The 14,296-nt window shown below is 41.5% G+C and overlaps 1 pseudogene; it reads right to left on the bottom strand.

The window, feature by feature from the left end:
• Positions 1–13,303, bottom strand: part of LOC103010083 (glutathione peroxidase 7-like) — a 75,963-nt pseudogene extending 62,660 nt beyond the window's left edge.
• Positions 13,304–14,296: the final 993 nt, after the last annotated feature.

Here is a 14,296-nt window from a genome sequence, read left to right on the forward strand (position 1 = left end):
TCTTTTTTTCTTTCTTTCTTTGGTGAGAACAGTTTGGATCTACTTTCTTAACAAATTTCAAGTATACAATACAGTATCATTAACTATGGTCACCGCGTTGCACGTTAGATCTCCAGCATGTATTTATTTGGCATAACTGAAAGATCCAACTTCAGTCTTTTGCATGTGGCTATCTAATTTCCTCAGTACTGTTTATTGAAGGGATTATTCATTCCCAGTTGAATGATCTTGGCACCCTTCTCAAAATCAATTGGCCATAGATGTATGGGTTTGTCATGTGGAGAGGCATGGGCTGACTCTTGTTTCTTGGAGTTAAAGATCATAGAAGAAGGGCATCACATTTGGCTGGCCCAGGCACTGTTGGACACTTTACAGCCAAATGGAGTCCAAGGTGTGGGACTCTTCTACAAAGTCGCAGTGTCCCTCCTCAGTCAATTCCTGAAGCAGGACTGAGGCCACGTGTGAGCCCCATTCTGTACGCCAACTGGCATTTTCTCAAAGCTATCTCAGAAACTGAGATTTGACAGATGGCATTCTTCGAAGCTGCTGGGGTCATCCAACAAAAGGAGAAATGTTGTCAAGTGAAACTGTAGATTTTGCTGGAATTTTTTGATTATTGATTCAATCTTTTTACTTTTTATAGGTCTTTTCAGATTTTCTATTTCTTTTTATGTCAATTTTGGCAATTTGTATGTTTCTAGGAATTTTTCCATTTCATCTAGGTTATCTATTTTTTTAATGAGCAGTTGTTCATACCATTCTCTTACAAACCGTTCTGTTTCCGTAGGGCTGTGGTAAAGTCTTCACTTTCACTTCTGATTTCAGTTATTTGCATGCTTGCTTTTTTTCCTAGTCTAGCTAAAGACGTGTCAATTTTGTTGATCTTTTCAGAGAACCAAACTTTGGTTTTGTCAATTTCATCTATTGATTTTCTGTTTGATATTTCATTTATCTCTGCTCTAATCTGTATTATTTCCTTTCTTCTGCTACTTTTGGGTTTAGTTAACCCTTTCTAATCCCTTACAGTTTAAAGTTAGGTTGTTGATTTGAGATCTTTCTTCTCTTTTAATTTTCAGGTATTACTTTCATTCTGAGCACTGCTTTCACTGCATCCATAAGTTTCTGTAGGTTGCATTTTCCTTTGTGGAGGAAGGCAGGAAGAAAGAGTATGAATTCATCTTGGAATATGTTGAGTTGAGGTACCTGTGAGACAGGTACTGATTAAGGAAATGTATTTGTACCTGGAATTCAGGAAAAAGGTGGACTTCAAATACAGATTTGGGAATAGTTCACATATAGTTAGAAGTCATATAGGTGGAGAATAATTAAACCCATGTCAGTGGTGGAGAGGTGGAAAGTATACACAAAAAGGGAAAAGTCTCTCAGGAATGCCAATATTTGAAAATTGGTTAGGAAGACGCCAGCAGAAGAGGCTGAGAAGCAGATGGTAAAGAACTGGGAGTGGGGATGGGAGCAAAAAAATAGTGTTTCAAGAAAGAAGTGGAACATTGTAATAAAAGATGCGAAGATGCTGAAATGTTGAGAGATAGGAAGAGTGAAAAGTACCTTCAGGATCTGATGACCTGGGATAAATGGCAGTCTTAGAGGGTACAGTGGAGGGATGTGACCAGATTGGATGGTTAGAGATATGGGGGTAGACACTGGTTTCAGAGGTTTAAAGGACAGAAGAGGCATAAGGTGGCAGCTGAATAGTAACATAAGGTTGAAGGAAAGGTTTTTTTTCATGGAGTGACTTCAAAAAGTTTAAACGTTGATAGGAAGAAGCAATATAAAGGGAGACGAAGAGGTTTAAGGGGAAAAGGGATAATCAATATCCTGTCATTCCTAAAAAACGATAAATTATTTATTGCCTTGAAGGGTGGTTTTTTTTTTAATTTATTTTTATTTGTTTATTTTTTTTGGCTGCGTTGGGTCTTCGTTGCTGTGCGCAGGCTTTCTCTAGTTGTGGCGAGCGGGGGCTACTCTTCATTGTGGTGCATGGGCTTCTCATTGTGGTGGCTTCTCTTGTGGAGCGCGGGCTCTAGGTGCATGGGCTTCAGTAGTTGGAGCACGAGGGCTCAGTAATTGTGGTGCATAGGCTTAGTTGCTCCGTGGCATGTGGGATCTTCCAGGACCAGGGCTTGAACCCGTGTCCCTTGCATTGGCAGGCGGATTCTCAACCACTGCGCCACCAGGGAAGTCCCTGGGTGGTTTGTTTTTTTAAGCATACACGTCATTTCTTCAGCTAAGTATTAGTTCTTTGGTGATAGGTCATTCTCCTATTTGGATTTCCATGCTCTCAATCCCCAAATTCACCCCCTGCCACACACACACATACACACACACTGCAGACACACACACATTCCCTAGTGGTGATGGTACCTAACTGATACTTGATAAATATTTGCTTGTCACTGATAGTTCAAAATAGTTAAAGGTTAGTGACCTAGAAAAGGCATTTCTCAGCAACTCTGCCAATAGCTTTCTTCTCTATTGTAACAGAAAACGATAAACCATGTCCTCATTCTCTCATTAGCATTCAGCAGCAATAGATGAATACTAAATCCTCACTGAATCATTTAGCTTCAAATATTTACCCTTTGATGTACAAGTAAGGCATGGCTGGAAAACACCATGTACTGAATCTGTTCTTAGAAGGTATCCTTTTAGTGTATTTAACACTTTAAATGCCAGAAGAAACCCTGAGAAACAGAATAAAAAGCTTCAAAGAAAGTTTCAATTTCCTGTGATGAATTTACACCTATCCTCCCTAGCCCTCCCCTTGCTCCATCTCCACTTTACACTTGCGATTGAAAACCTAACTGAGGAGTCCTGGGCCACTATCTTTGTTCTTCATCCTGGGCTCGGATATTAATGGTCAAGAGGTTTGTATTATATATTTTTTTAACTCCAACTATATTTTTAAGACCCTACAATTTCCTGAGCACTAGGGATTCACCAAGGAGGCATCGATAGAGGCGTTGAATTGGTAGGAAGAACGTTGAACCAAAACAGATCCAGGTTCAAATCCTGCCTCTGCCATTTAAAAATTCCCACTTGCACAAGAGACTTAACTGAGCCTCCAGGTCCTTGTTTTTAAAGCAAAGTTGGGTTTACTTACCAAGCTCCTTAACTATTGTCAGGATTAAAAATAAATGGCCTGGCGCCCTGTGAGCCCACAATGAATGGTTGCATTTTACTGGAGTAATGAGCACAGTTTCTTTCGTCTTGTTCCTACCTTCACCTTCAGCAGGAAAATTTTGTGATTTCAGTTCCTTCTCTCTCCTAGATTTCTTGTTTGGGCCAATTTATGCTCAAACCTGTGATGTGTGGAGGGGGAGGTCCTGGATCATTTTTCTTGTTCCTACGTCTGGTGATAAATGGAACACATGATTGAGATTCACTGACTATAATTATGGCAACTTTACTTGGCAGCTGAGCTTCTTCTGCTCTTTTATGTCTTAGAAAGTGACATTTATTAATATTTAACTTTTGTTTATGTGCCTATCTAGTGGTGTGTGCTGTACAGATAATGCAAAAATGTCCACTCTTTGGGCTTCAGGAGCTAAAACGATGGACAGCTCTAGTCACGCCCTTGTAGGGTAAAAAGTAGAGAGCAGTTGTGTGCGGGCAGGGGTGCCACTCTCTGACCCAGTGTGCTTTCTATCCCAGGTCTATATATACTCTCAGTCTGTTTCATGTGCGCATTCAAGATTCCAAGAGCTCTGCAGGAGAGCATTTGGTCAGCACACAGTGCAGCGTGATGGCCTGCAGGGTCTCTTCCAGGCTGCAAACATAAGGGGCAGATGTCAGGTTAAGTTTTCTCCCACCTGTGACTCCTAAGGGACATAGCTCTACTGGGCTGTGGGTGAGGGATTCTGCCAGGATCCCAGAATCAGGCAGTCTCCACAAAGCAACTGAACAGAAGGTAGAGAAGACAGGAGTCAGAGTTGAGGACTCTGGGGGACTTAGAGACAAGCCTGACTCCTTACAGCCTGGCTGTGGAAACGGGCCAAGAGCTAGTGAGAGCTCGTCGCTTAGCAACAGGACACCAGATAATAAAGGGGAGCTGGAGGCTTTTTAGTTTCCCAGACTGCAGGTAATTTTTCTAGGGGGAGTCTGGAAAGCATGTTCTTATATCTTTTTCTTTTCTGGAGTCTAGCATTTGTTCGGCCTGTCCATTAGGCAACAGAATATGTAGTTAGTGAGCCCTCCCCGTATGCAGTGAGATCTGGGGGTTCTGTCCCTTCAGCAGTGTGAGCACAGATAGTACATTTAAAATCGAAAGCTCAGGGGTAAGTGCGTGAGTGCCACTTAGCGCAAAGTAGCAGCAGCCGCGGCATATATTTCTGAATAAGAAGGCAGATGGAAAGTAGCAGCTGTGATAAGAGAGTGGTAAATAAAACGTCAGCTGAAGTTCTTAAAAGAAATATCTTATCAAAGAGTGATGGCGTCTTCTACTTAGGAAATATTTGTAATTCCTAGGTTTCCTTGTCCTGTGAATAACAAGCTGTCGAAAACCAGGTTATGAGAACTGCAGTGAAAAATACGAGTTAGCTGTGCTCTTCTAGCCTAAGGAGGCAAATAGGTACCAGTCTGTGATCGGTAAGAAAATTGAGAGCAAGCACTTAAATGTTTTTAGCAATTCGACAGAGTAACTGTATGTCTGTTGAATCTAATATTTTAAAAAACCAAGCCTTACATTTTTATGTGTTTTTGCTTTATTTTATAGTAATTCATTTTTACTGTATTAAAATAAAAGAATTAGTCCTCTATGGATTAAAAATTAAAATCAAACAGAAAAAATCTGGCCCTTAGACACAGATAGTTTGAGAAGCACTGCTCTAGACCAGGGGTCAACGTGGTTTTTATTTATTTATTTATTTATTTATAGCTGTGTTGGGTCTTCGTTTCTGTGCGAGGGCTTTCTCCAGTTGCGGCAAGCGGGGGCCACTCTTCATCGCGGTGCGCGGGCCTCTCACTATCGCAGCCTCTCTTGTGGCGGAGCACAGGCTCCAGACGCGCAGGCTCAGCAGTTGTGGCTCACGGGCCTAGTTGCTCCGCGGCATGTGGGATCCTCCCAGACCAGGGCTCGAACCCGTGTCCCCTGCATTGGCAGGCAGATTCTCAACCACTGCGCCACCAGGGAAGCCCAACATGCTTTTTAAATAAAGGTCCGGGTACTAAATATTTTAGGATTTGTGGACTGTACGGTTTCGATTGCCACTAGTATCTCAGCTGTTAAAGGGCAGAAGCAGCCATAGACAATACATAAATGAATGGATATAATCACGGTCCCATAAAAATTTATTTATATAGACAAAGAATAGAAGATTTTGATTAAGCACTTATGGGGTAAACCCTGAGATGCTACATTTCTGGCAGTCTCTCAGATGATGCTATGCTTCTGGTTCATGGTCCCATTCTGGGAGGCAAGCCTTGATAAAAGGATTCGGAAGGTGAACGTCAAAAGACACGGGGAAACGCCTCTGCCACTTACGAGTGGAGTAACTGTGCAGGAAGTTATTTATCTTCCAAACCTTAGTTTTCTCATCTGAAAAAGGGAGGTGATAATTTTACCGTATTTAATTTCCATGAAGTTTAAATAAAATTAAGTATGTTAAAAAGTTTTATAAAAATATGCAAAAAATAATGCTAAAAGTTGTAATGTAGATGTACAGTGCTGCATTGCCCTTACTTTTCTTTAAACTACTTTAGTTTAAACTATGTAAAGATATGTACGCAAGTTGACGTTGATCTACATAGGGAAGTTCGTTTTTACTTGAAGTACCTCAATCACAAACACACACTATGTCTGTGGTTAGTTAGCATCTGTAGGACCTTGATTGTGAGTCCACATCACAGAGGCGGCTATGAGAGGCATCTCAAAAAATCCTGTGTAAGTATGCATTAGACACTGTTAACACTGGTGTTAAAAACCCAGTATTTATTGTGAAAATGAGTGCAGTTCAATAAATGGCTAAAAAGACCGCAGGTATGAACAAAGTACATGCAATGAATCAGCCAGTCCGGCAATCTAGCACCTTAGAGTTGACCTTTAAGCACAGAAGACCTTCCAGTCTTATCCTTTATGCTACAGAACTCAGTTCGGTCCAACCAGAAATTTCAATAAGAATGCAGTCAGAACAGTGTTGGCATTTTTTCACTGAAAGGATTTTCCTTGCCAGGATTTGTCAGAGTCCCTGAAAGGACAAGAACTGGGACTTCACCGTGCCTACACAACAGGCTCTATGACAGTTTTTGTGTCTACTGGCTAGTAAATATTTGTGTAAGAGGCAAGATGCAGTATAAGACATACTTTCCATTGCCTAGTAGTGAGGTTGTAGGAGGGGAGACACATAGCTCCATCCACTTCTAATTTCTCAAACCTAGCGGTGTGAATGGCCAGATTGGCTTCAGACAGTTTGCCACATCTGATGTCATCATCGTTTTTACAGCACATGACCCTGCTAAAGATTATTATTTTCCTTTTTCCTCACCTTCTAAAGGAAGGTGCAATGAAGACATCTTGGATTTACTGAGAGAAGCTGTCCCCACGTGGAGGAGAAGGGCATCTTGAGTCACTGAAGACAGCTGTGTTCAAAAGGTGGCAACTGGTCCTTTTGTCTACAACATGGACTTGTAATGGGACCCTTGGTATGCAGAAACGGTGACAGAAAACAACTTTATCTAGAATGGAATGGGGTATGGTTTTCCAGGCTTTAAAACAGAAAAACTGGCAGATCTGAGAAAGAGAGAACCCTTGGGGAAATAGAAATGAGATTCAGGATCCGAAAGTGGAAAGCAGCTAAGTTGATTCTGATATAGTGTTCTCAGGGCCAGGGGTCACCTCTGGATATGGCTGTAAGAAAACCTTTCTTATATTTGTAGTAGGAAGCAAGTCCAAGCAACCTTAACCTTGGAGACAAGGTGACCTTTAAAGACTAAACGAGGCATATGGTGTGTTTTAAAACTCTTCTGGGCACTTGAAAGCCCTTAGTAGGAATCTCCATTCAGGGACAGGGAGGTAAGGGTTCTGGGTGGATGCATTGTTGGGCTCAACAGCTTTCTTGAGTTAGATGGTAACCTGAGAGTGACTGTGTAGGACCTGAAAATGAGGGCTAAGAACTGCAAACTTGGGAGCTCAACTGGGGAGTCCTCTAAGCTAACTCGGACTAGGAGAATGAGATCCTCCATCAGAAAGATCCGCAGTGTCCTGGGACAGATCAGCACCACCAGAGCAGCACCAGTTCTCAAGAGTGACACCATGTGGCAGTGAGAAGAAAAGCAGCCTTGACTGAAGTCTCCAGTGTTCTCCTGGCTTGGATGTTAAAGTTGGATTGACTCCTTCCTTTCAACTACATCAGCTGCATGACACTTGATAATTCATGGAGAAGACATAGCCATGAAAAGTGAGATGCCTGATAATAAGGGAATGGGATCTTATGTCGCTGACTAGAAAATAAGAGATGTTTTCATACAAGTCTCTCTCATTTGTGAAAGAGTTCATGGATTTGTTGTAGGAATGAAATAAAATGACCAGTGTATAGATTTCTTGAAAAAAACAAAATAAAATAATATTATTAATCAAAGGTATCATAGGTAGTACATATTACAATTATTATCATAGTCTGCCAATTTGATGTCAGATAAAGTAAATGTCCTAGGCAACTGTTGTCCTTCTTGCTTTACTTTGTGCTTTTTAAATTTTCATATCTAGATGACCATCATTGGTTGACTTGTGTCCCCCAAAAGATATGTTCAAGTCCTAACCCCCAGTACTTGCAAATGTGACTTTATTTAGAAAAAGGATTCCAGCAGATGTAATCAAGTTAAGATGAGGTCAAGTTAAGTGGGCCCTAATCCAATATGACTGATGTCCTTATGAGAAAGGAGAGACACAGAGAGAAGCACACACAGGGGAATTCTGTGTGATGCTGGAGGCAAAGATTGGAGTTATGCTGCCATGAGTCAAGGGATGCTGGTGCTCCCAGGAGACAGAAGAAGCAAAAAAGCACCTTCCTCTAGAGGAGTCTGAGGAAGCATGGTCCTGCCAACAATTCCAGAACTGTGAGAGAATACATTTCTGTTACTTTAAACCACCAAGTTTGTGGTGCTTTGTTATAGCAGCCCTAGAAAATTAATACAAAGCCTAATAAATTGAAAAATGGAGAATTTTCTTATCACTTAGACAGAATGGTGTCAAAAAACCCAGACAAGGTACTGATAAGTGTAAAAATATAAAGACCTTCACCTGTATCTTGAGGTTGACAAATGAGCTTAATCAAGGCTGGAATCTCTTTGTAGAAGGTGTATTTGGCAGCTTACAGGACAGTTAAAGGAGCCCAACAGATGGGACTTTTTTCAGGCCTTTGAGGAGAATGGAAATGGAACATTGTTCCATTTCCACCTTCCTCAAGACTTCCTGCCCTTCCCCTTCTCCTGCCTTTTCCCCGTCTTTCCTCTTCCCCCTTGACCCAGTAACCTCTGCAAAGGTTTCTCCACTTTAAAATATCTTTAGTAGAGTACTGAAATAAGAAAGCTAGTTTAAAAACCTTGCTAGCTAAAAGATGACCAACAATTTCCTAGAAAGCTGTCCTGAAACCCTTCTCACCTTGGGAACTGAAGTGTAAGCAAAGAAATTCCCCAAGACCCAAGTGATAACCTAAGACTTCAGCCAATAGGCTAAATCCCCTGTTGTTTCTCAAAGTTAGTTGGCGAATATACTAGACAGTTGGTTTCTTTCCCTGAGGAAGCACCTAGTTCCGAGCCTGGATGCATTTAGAAGAAAGGGAGTAGAATAACAGGTGTATCAGTGACCAACTTGTTCATCCCGAGAATTGGGACATGTCAAGGAAGGGAACATGGAGTCTTCTGGAAAGAAACATAAACTCCCCACCCCCCTTCACCCCCATGCACACACCCCTCACAGAGCTTCTCAGGAGTGACAGGGGACTCTCCAAGGGAGAGGAAAACTGATATACAAGCTCTGAGGCTTGAGATGGAAACACCAGCAGGGGAATCTTCTGAGTTAGTTTCCAAGAAACACAAAGCCAGTGAAATTTTGGCGTTTTATTTTCTTTCCTTGAGAATAATGACTCCTGAGAAGAGTCTGAGCAATAAAATAATGAGAGAAGGAAGAACTTACTGATGGCTAACCTGTCATTGGACTCCTGTATCTTAACAACAAAAGAAAATTATTATAATGCCTGGATTGTCATTAATCCATGTCTGTTCAGTGATTAATTAGAACAGATTCTAGCTCTGTGATGTAAAACCGTAAAATGGGCATATTCTTATTTGGGGCCTTGGAGTTATGAACTGACGTAAGCCAATGTGGCCATTCACAACTGTGAGATATCAGAAGAACCTAAGCTTAGAGGTAGAGAAGTCTCTAGGTGTCCTCTTCCACACCTTCACAATCAGGAGCAATGCCAAATCAAAGCAAGTGTCAGAACAAGTCTAGCTGCCACAGAGCAAACATTTGTGAGCAAGCCGGCCCCCAAACATGAGCTACACTTGTCTTTCCACTCCAGGGAAGTTCCAATTCTCTGTCCTTTTATGCACACTCAACTATTTTTCATGAAACGTTCATTCAATACAGAATGTGATACTATTCTAGAAGCAGTATTCAGCTAGACTTTTAGTCAGAAGTCAGGTCCTGGATACTTGAGTGAGATTTGTAGTATCCTTAAGTGATGAGATCCAGCACTAAATTGAAATCCTTTATCCCAGGGATTTATATAATCTGCACAAGGGAGGTGCGTGTACAATATTTCTAGACAGTTATCAGATCTTAGACATCATTTATTTTACCAATTAAAGCTTACTCCTGACATCCTTTATGCAGTTAAGAACCCCTTTAGTAAAGACTTGGATATGGAATACTGAAACTTTTAGAAGCTGCCTCTGGAATCTGATCAGAGCTTTTCAGTTATTAACAAACCATCCTTAAAGTAAGTATATCTGATTAGAGTACTAAAAATATTTGCTAACTTATCCTATCTCCCATCCCCAAGGGTTACATAAGTTAACTTACATACATCACATTATTCAAAATACATTTAGAGAATTTAACATCTAGCCTTCTTGTTCCACCAGATGTTCATTTTCCTTTGAGTTATTAAAACCTGCTCTGCAATTTTTATTCACACAAAAGAATAAATAATAATAGCTTTGAATATGTGCATGGGGGAGGAGATAGAAATGGAAACCTTGTGTTTTTTAATTTTTTTTAAGGATATTTATTTATTTATTTATTTACGGCTGCGTTGGGTCTTCGTTGCTGTGTGTGGGGCTCTCCCAGTTGCGTCGAGCGGGGGCTACTCTTCCTTGCAGTGCTCGGCCTTCTCATTGCGGTGGCTTCTCTTGTTGCAGAGCACGGGCTTTAGGCACGTGGGCTTCAGTAGTTGTGACACATGGGCTCAGTAGTTGTGGCTCGCGGGCTCTAGAGCACAGGCTCAGTAGTTGTGGTGCACGGGCTTAGCTGCTCCCTGGCATGTGGGATCTTCCCGGACCAGAGCTCGAACCCGTGTCCCCTGCATTGGCAGGCGGATTCTTAACTACTGTGCTGCCAGGGAAGTCCCTGGAAACCTTTTTTATTTTAAAATATTATTTTAAAAATAGAACTGATCCTACAAAATCAGTTCCTTTATGTCACTTAGCACCCTCCCCTGCCACCCTCAGTCAGTTAATCAGCTGTCTGAACCAGGATGCTGATAGCCAAAGGGGGAAGAGAAACATGTATCATCTTAAGACACCTCTCTTTAAGTTTGGTGCTGACGTTTAAAAATTAAGTGATTAATTAATGAGACTGAGTGATGAGACTGAGCCATCACAAGCAGTGACCACTGCTATATCTCACCAGGTAATATTTACCTTGTTGAACTTATTGAAGACCAGAGACTGGTTCTTAGCCTAAGAGGTTCAGAATTTGAGTTTGCCAGTGTTTTAGAACTGATTGGATTTGGGGACGCCCACTCATGCTAATTAAGCAACCAAGTGACATATACAGACTGGAAATGTTTAATTCACAATGAAAACAACAACTGCCAAGTGGACCTAATACTAACATTCATTTGACCAATATATTTTCTCCCTGTGTGCAAGCCACTGGGGAAATCAAATGATCAAGCTTGCAACTGAGCAAGGAATCAAAAGAGAAGGGCTTGGTTATATGATAGGAATATTTTATACCATTGAGCTCTGCCAAGATTTCCATTATAGGTACAGACCTGCTAAGGGTACTACTTCCTCATGTTGATTCAACAGGTAGCCTTATGCCCCATCCCCAGCTTGGATGGGAAATGAATTTTGTCTCTGAAAATCTCCTTTTTTTATGCTTTCATGGCTAGAACGCTTCCTTCGACAAAACACATCCCCTCTATAAAGATGAAAGCACCTTCAGTCTGGTTAAAATAAAGACTGGTGGTTCTTGGAGCCTAGGGACTTTGCATATCTGTTTTGAGCTGTTAGTCAATTTTATGGTTCAACTCACACGGCAACTTTATTTCTAGCAGAATGAATTATTGTAGGCATATCTTGTTCCTCCATTCACCACATATAGCTAACGATTATTCTTCTAATCAACACAAAAGTAAAGCACAGAAGTCTTGTGTTATTAGAAGTGAAATTTTAGGACACTAGCATTTATTAATTTATTTATTTATTTATTTTTGGCTGTGTTGGGTCTTCGTTTCTGTGCGAGGGCTTTCTCTAGTTGTGGCAAGCGGGGGCCACTCTTCATCGCGCTGCGCAGGCCTCTCACCATCGCGGCCTCTCCCGCTGCGGAGCACAGGCTCCAGACGCGCAGGCTCAGCAACTGTGGCTCACGGGCCCAGCCGCTCCGCGGCATGTGGGATCTTCCCAGGCCAGGGCCCGAACCTGCGTCTCCTGCATTAGCAGGCAGGTTCTCAACCACTGCGCCACCAGGGAAGCCCAGGACACTAGCATTTAGAATAGTGATTTGTATAGGCATTGGTAAATATCTGTTGAGTTAATAAGTTAGTAAATGCCACTCATATTAGCTCTGGAAAGAACTTTAAAAAGTGGTGAAATAAAGGCAGGGGCGTCTTCTGATAACCAAGATAACTTGGCACTGCCATCAAAAGCTTGGAGCCAGGCGTTCAGTCCACACTTGCTGTTCTGAGTGAGTTTCCTTGCTGTCAGAGGGAAGGAATCACATCCAACAACTGGATATGAATCAGCCAGTAAGTCATGGGGAACCTAAAACCATGTGGAATGTTTCCAACAGCCTCAGTCCTGTTCTGCAGGAAGAAATGCTTTGCCTCACCCCTCTCCCCCTGTACCCCAGCACTGAGATTCCACACGTTTGTTCTCTCTCAACAGGAATAAATAAAACAGCAATCCAGGGTTAATGAGGGGGAGGCATCATGACAAGAGATAAAAGGGGGAGAAAATGTACTGGAAAGAGCTTTGAAAATTAATTAGCAAAGAAAGGTAAATCGTTTTGTTAAATTCCAGAGCTGTAAGTAACCTACTTTTGAAATCATGTGTGCATTCGGAAAACTTCTGTTAAATCACTTTTATTCGACTGTGCTCTGATTATTTGCTTTTCCTTTGAAATATGATCTCCTCTTTAGAGGTTTTAGCCTACTTAAAAACTTTACATTTTCAAGATGCGTTATGATACCACGTTCTGCTTTGCTTTACTTTGTTTCAAGAAAGAACCATGGTAAAAAAGGAACAAATCATTTTTTATTGTTTTGTTTCTGTACTCCGTTTTGTTTTTGTATATGCTTTCTTCTTTATCAAGATCATGCTTGCCCAAGATAAAAGTTTTTCTATTTCTTTTCTTTTTTTTTTTTTTTTGGTAATCAAGAGTCAGTTATTTTGAGGCTAGCTGGGGTTACCTGGAGTTATACATTAATAACAAAATTTAAAATATTATAAAAATTAACAGCTCTCTAGAGAAAGGAAAAGGGATAGCTTTCTCAATTTCAAAGTAAGCCAGTGGGATATTTATAAAGGTGTATCTTATCATTGGTCTCTCTAGCTTTAATCGTTTCAGTGCCTACCCAGGTGGTTCCGAATCAAAATCACTTTCCTGCTTGCCTTTCCAGCCTCACCTGTCACCGTTCCTCACCCCTGCTCCCTTTCTGTGCTCAAGCTATACTGAAAACTTGCAACTGCCAGAACGTGCCACCCTTTCTCTCCCCTTCTAGCCCATGTACCTGTTGTTCCTGTCACCTGTGATGCTAATGCCTCCTCACACTACCTCCCACGCACCTGGTTAAACACTACTCTCTTTTCAACACTTACCTGACAGGACTCTGTCAACCATGGTGCCATCACTTAGGACTGAAATGGCCTGTGCGTTCTATCCTCCAGAAACACTTGTTGGATGAAATCGTAAAATGAATGAATAAATGAGTACTTCATTCATCCTTTTTTTTTTTTTTTTTTTTTGGCTGTGTTGGGTCCTCGCTTCTGTGCGACGGCTCTCCCCAGCTGCGGCAAGCGGGGGCCACCCTTCATCGCGGTGCGCGGGCCTCTCACCATCGCGGCCTCTCTTGTTGCGGAGCACAGGCTCCAGACGCGCAGGCTCAGTAGTTGTGGCGCACGGGCCCAGTTGCTCCGCGGCATGTGGGATCTTCCCAGACCAGGGCTCGAACCCGTGTCCCCCGCATTAGCAGGCAGATTCTCAACCACTGCGCCACCAGGGAAGCCCCAATTAATCCTATTTTTTAATGGATAGGACTAGAAGTTTCTTCTCAGCCCTTCTGCTTCACAAATTTTACTCTTGCCGTCCATGTTGTTGGCACCAGTAATTTCCTTATAAATTTTTAGAATGTTGCCGCTCTGTAAATATCATTTACATAGAATTATGCTCTTAAATTCAGGGATCCTTAAATTCCTTCTTTGTAAACATAACTTTTAAGCATTCGTTCATTCACTTATTCATCAACTGTTTAAGAAAGCTCTTACATAGCCCAGTGATTCAATGGTGATTTTTCAGAGCAATATTTAGGGAATGTCTTGTCCCCACAGTCCCTTTCTTTTCTTTCCTCTTATTTTTTGAGTTACTTCATATTGGGACTCATCCAGTACATTAAAAAATATCAGAAAGAGAAAAAATTGTATGTATCAATTTCACCACTTATTTTCTCTGGTGACACGTGTTCTAAGGAGAATGCACTATATTGCCTTTGGGAGAGGTGTGGGGGATAGAGAGAATATGAGAAAGAGATTATTTATAGTTGGTATATGGCCACCACCAGAAAATTTAAATAAGTATTGAATGAACTCCCCTTTTGGCTAGTTACCCTATATTTTG

The sequence above is a fragment of the Balaenoptera acutorostrata genome, chromosome 7 (assembly GCF_949987535.1).
Source record: "Balaenoptera acutorostrata chromosome 7, mBalAcu1.1, whole genome shotgun sequence".
NCBI classification, from domain to species: Eukaryota; Metazoa; Chordata; class Mammalia; order Artiodactyla; family Balaenopteridae; genus Balaenoptera; species Balaenoptera acutorostrata.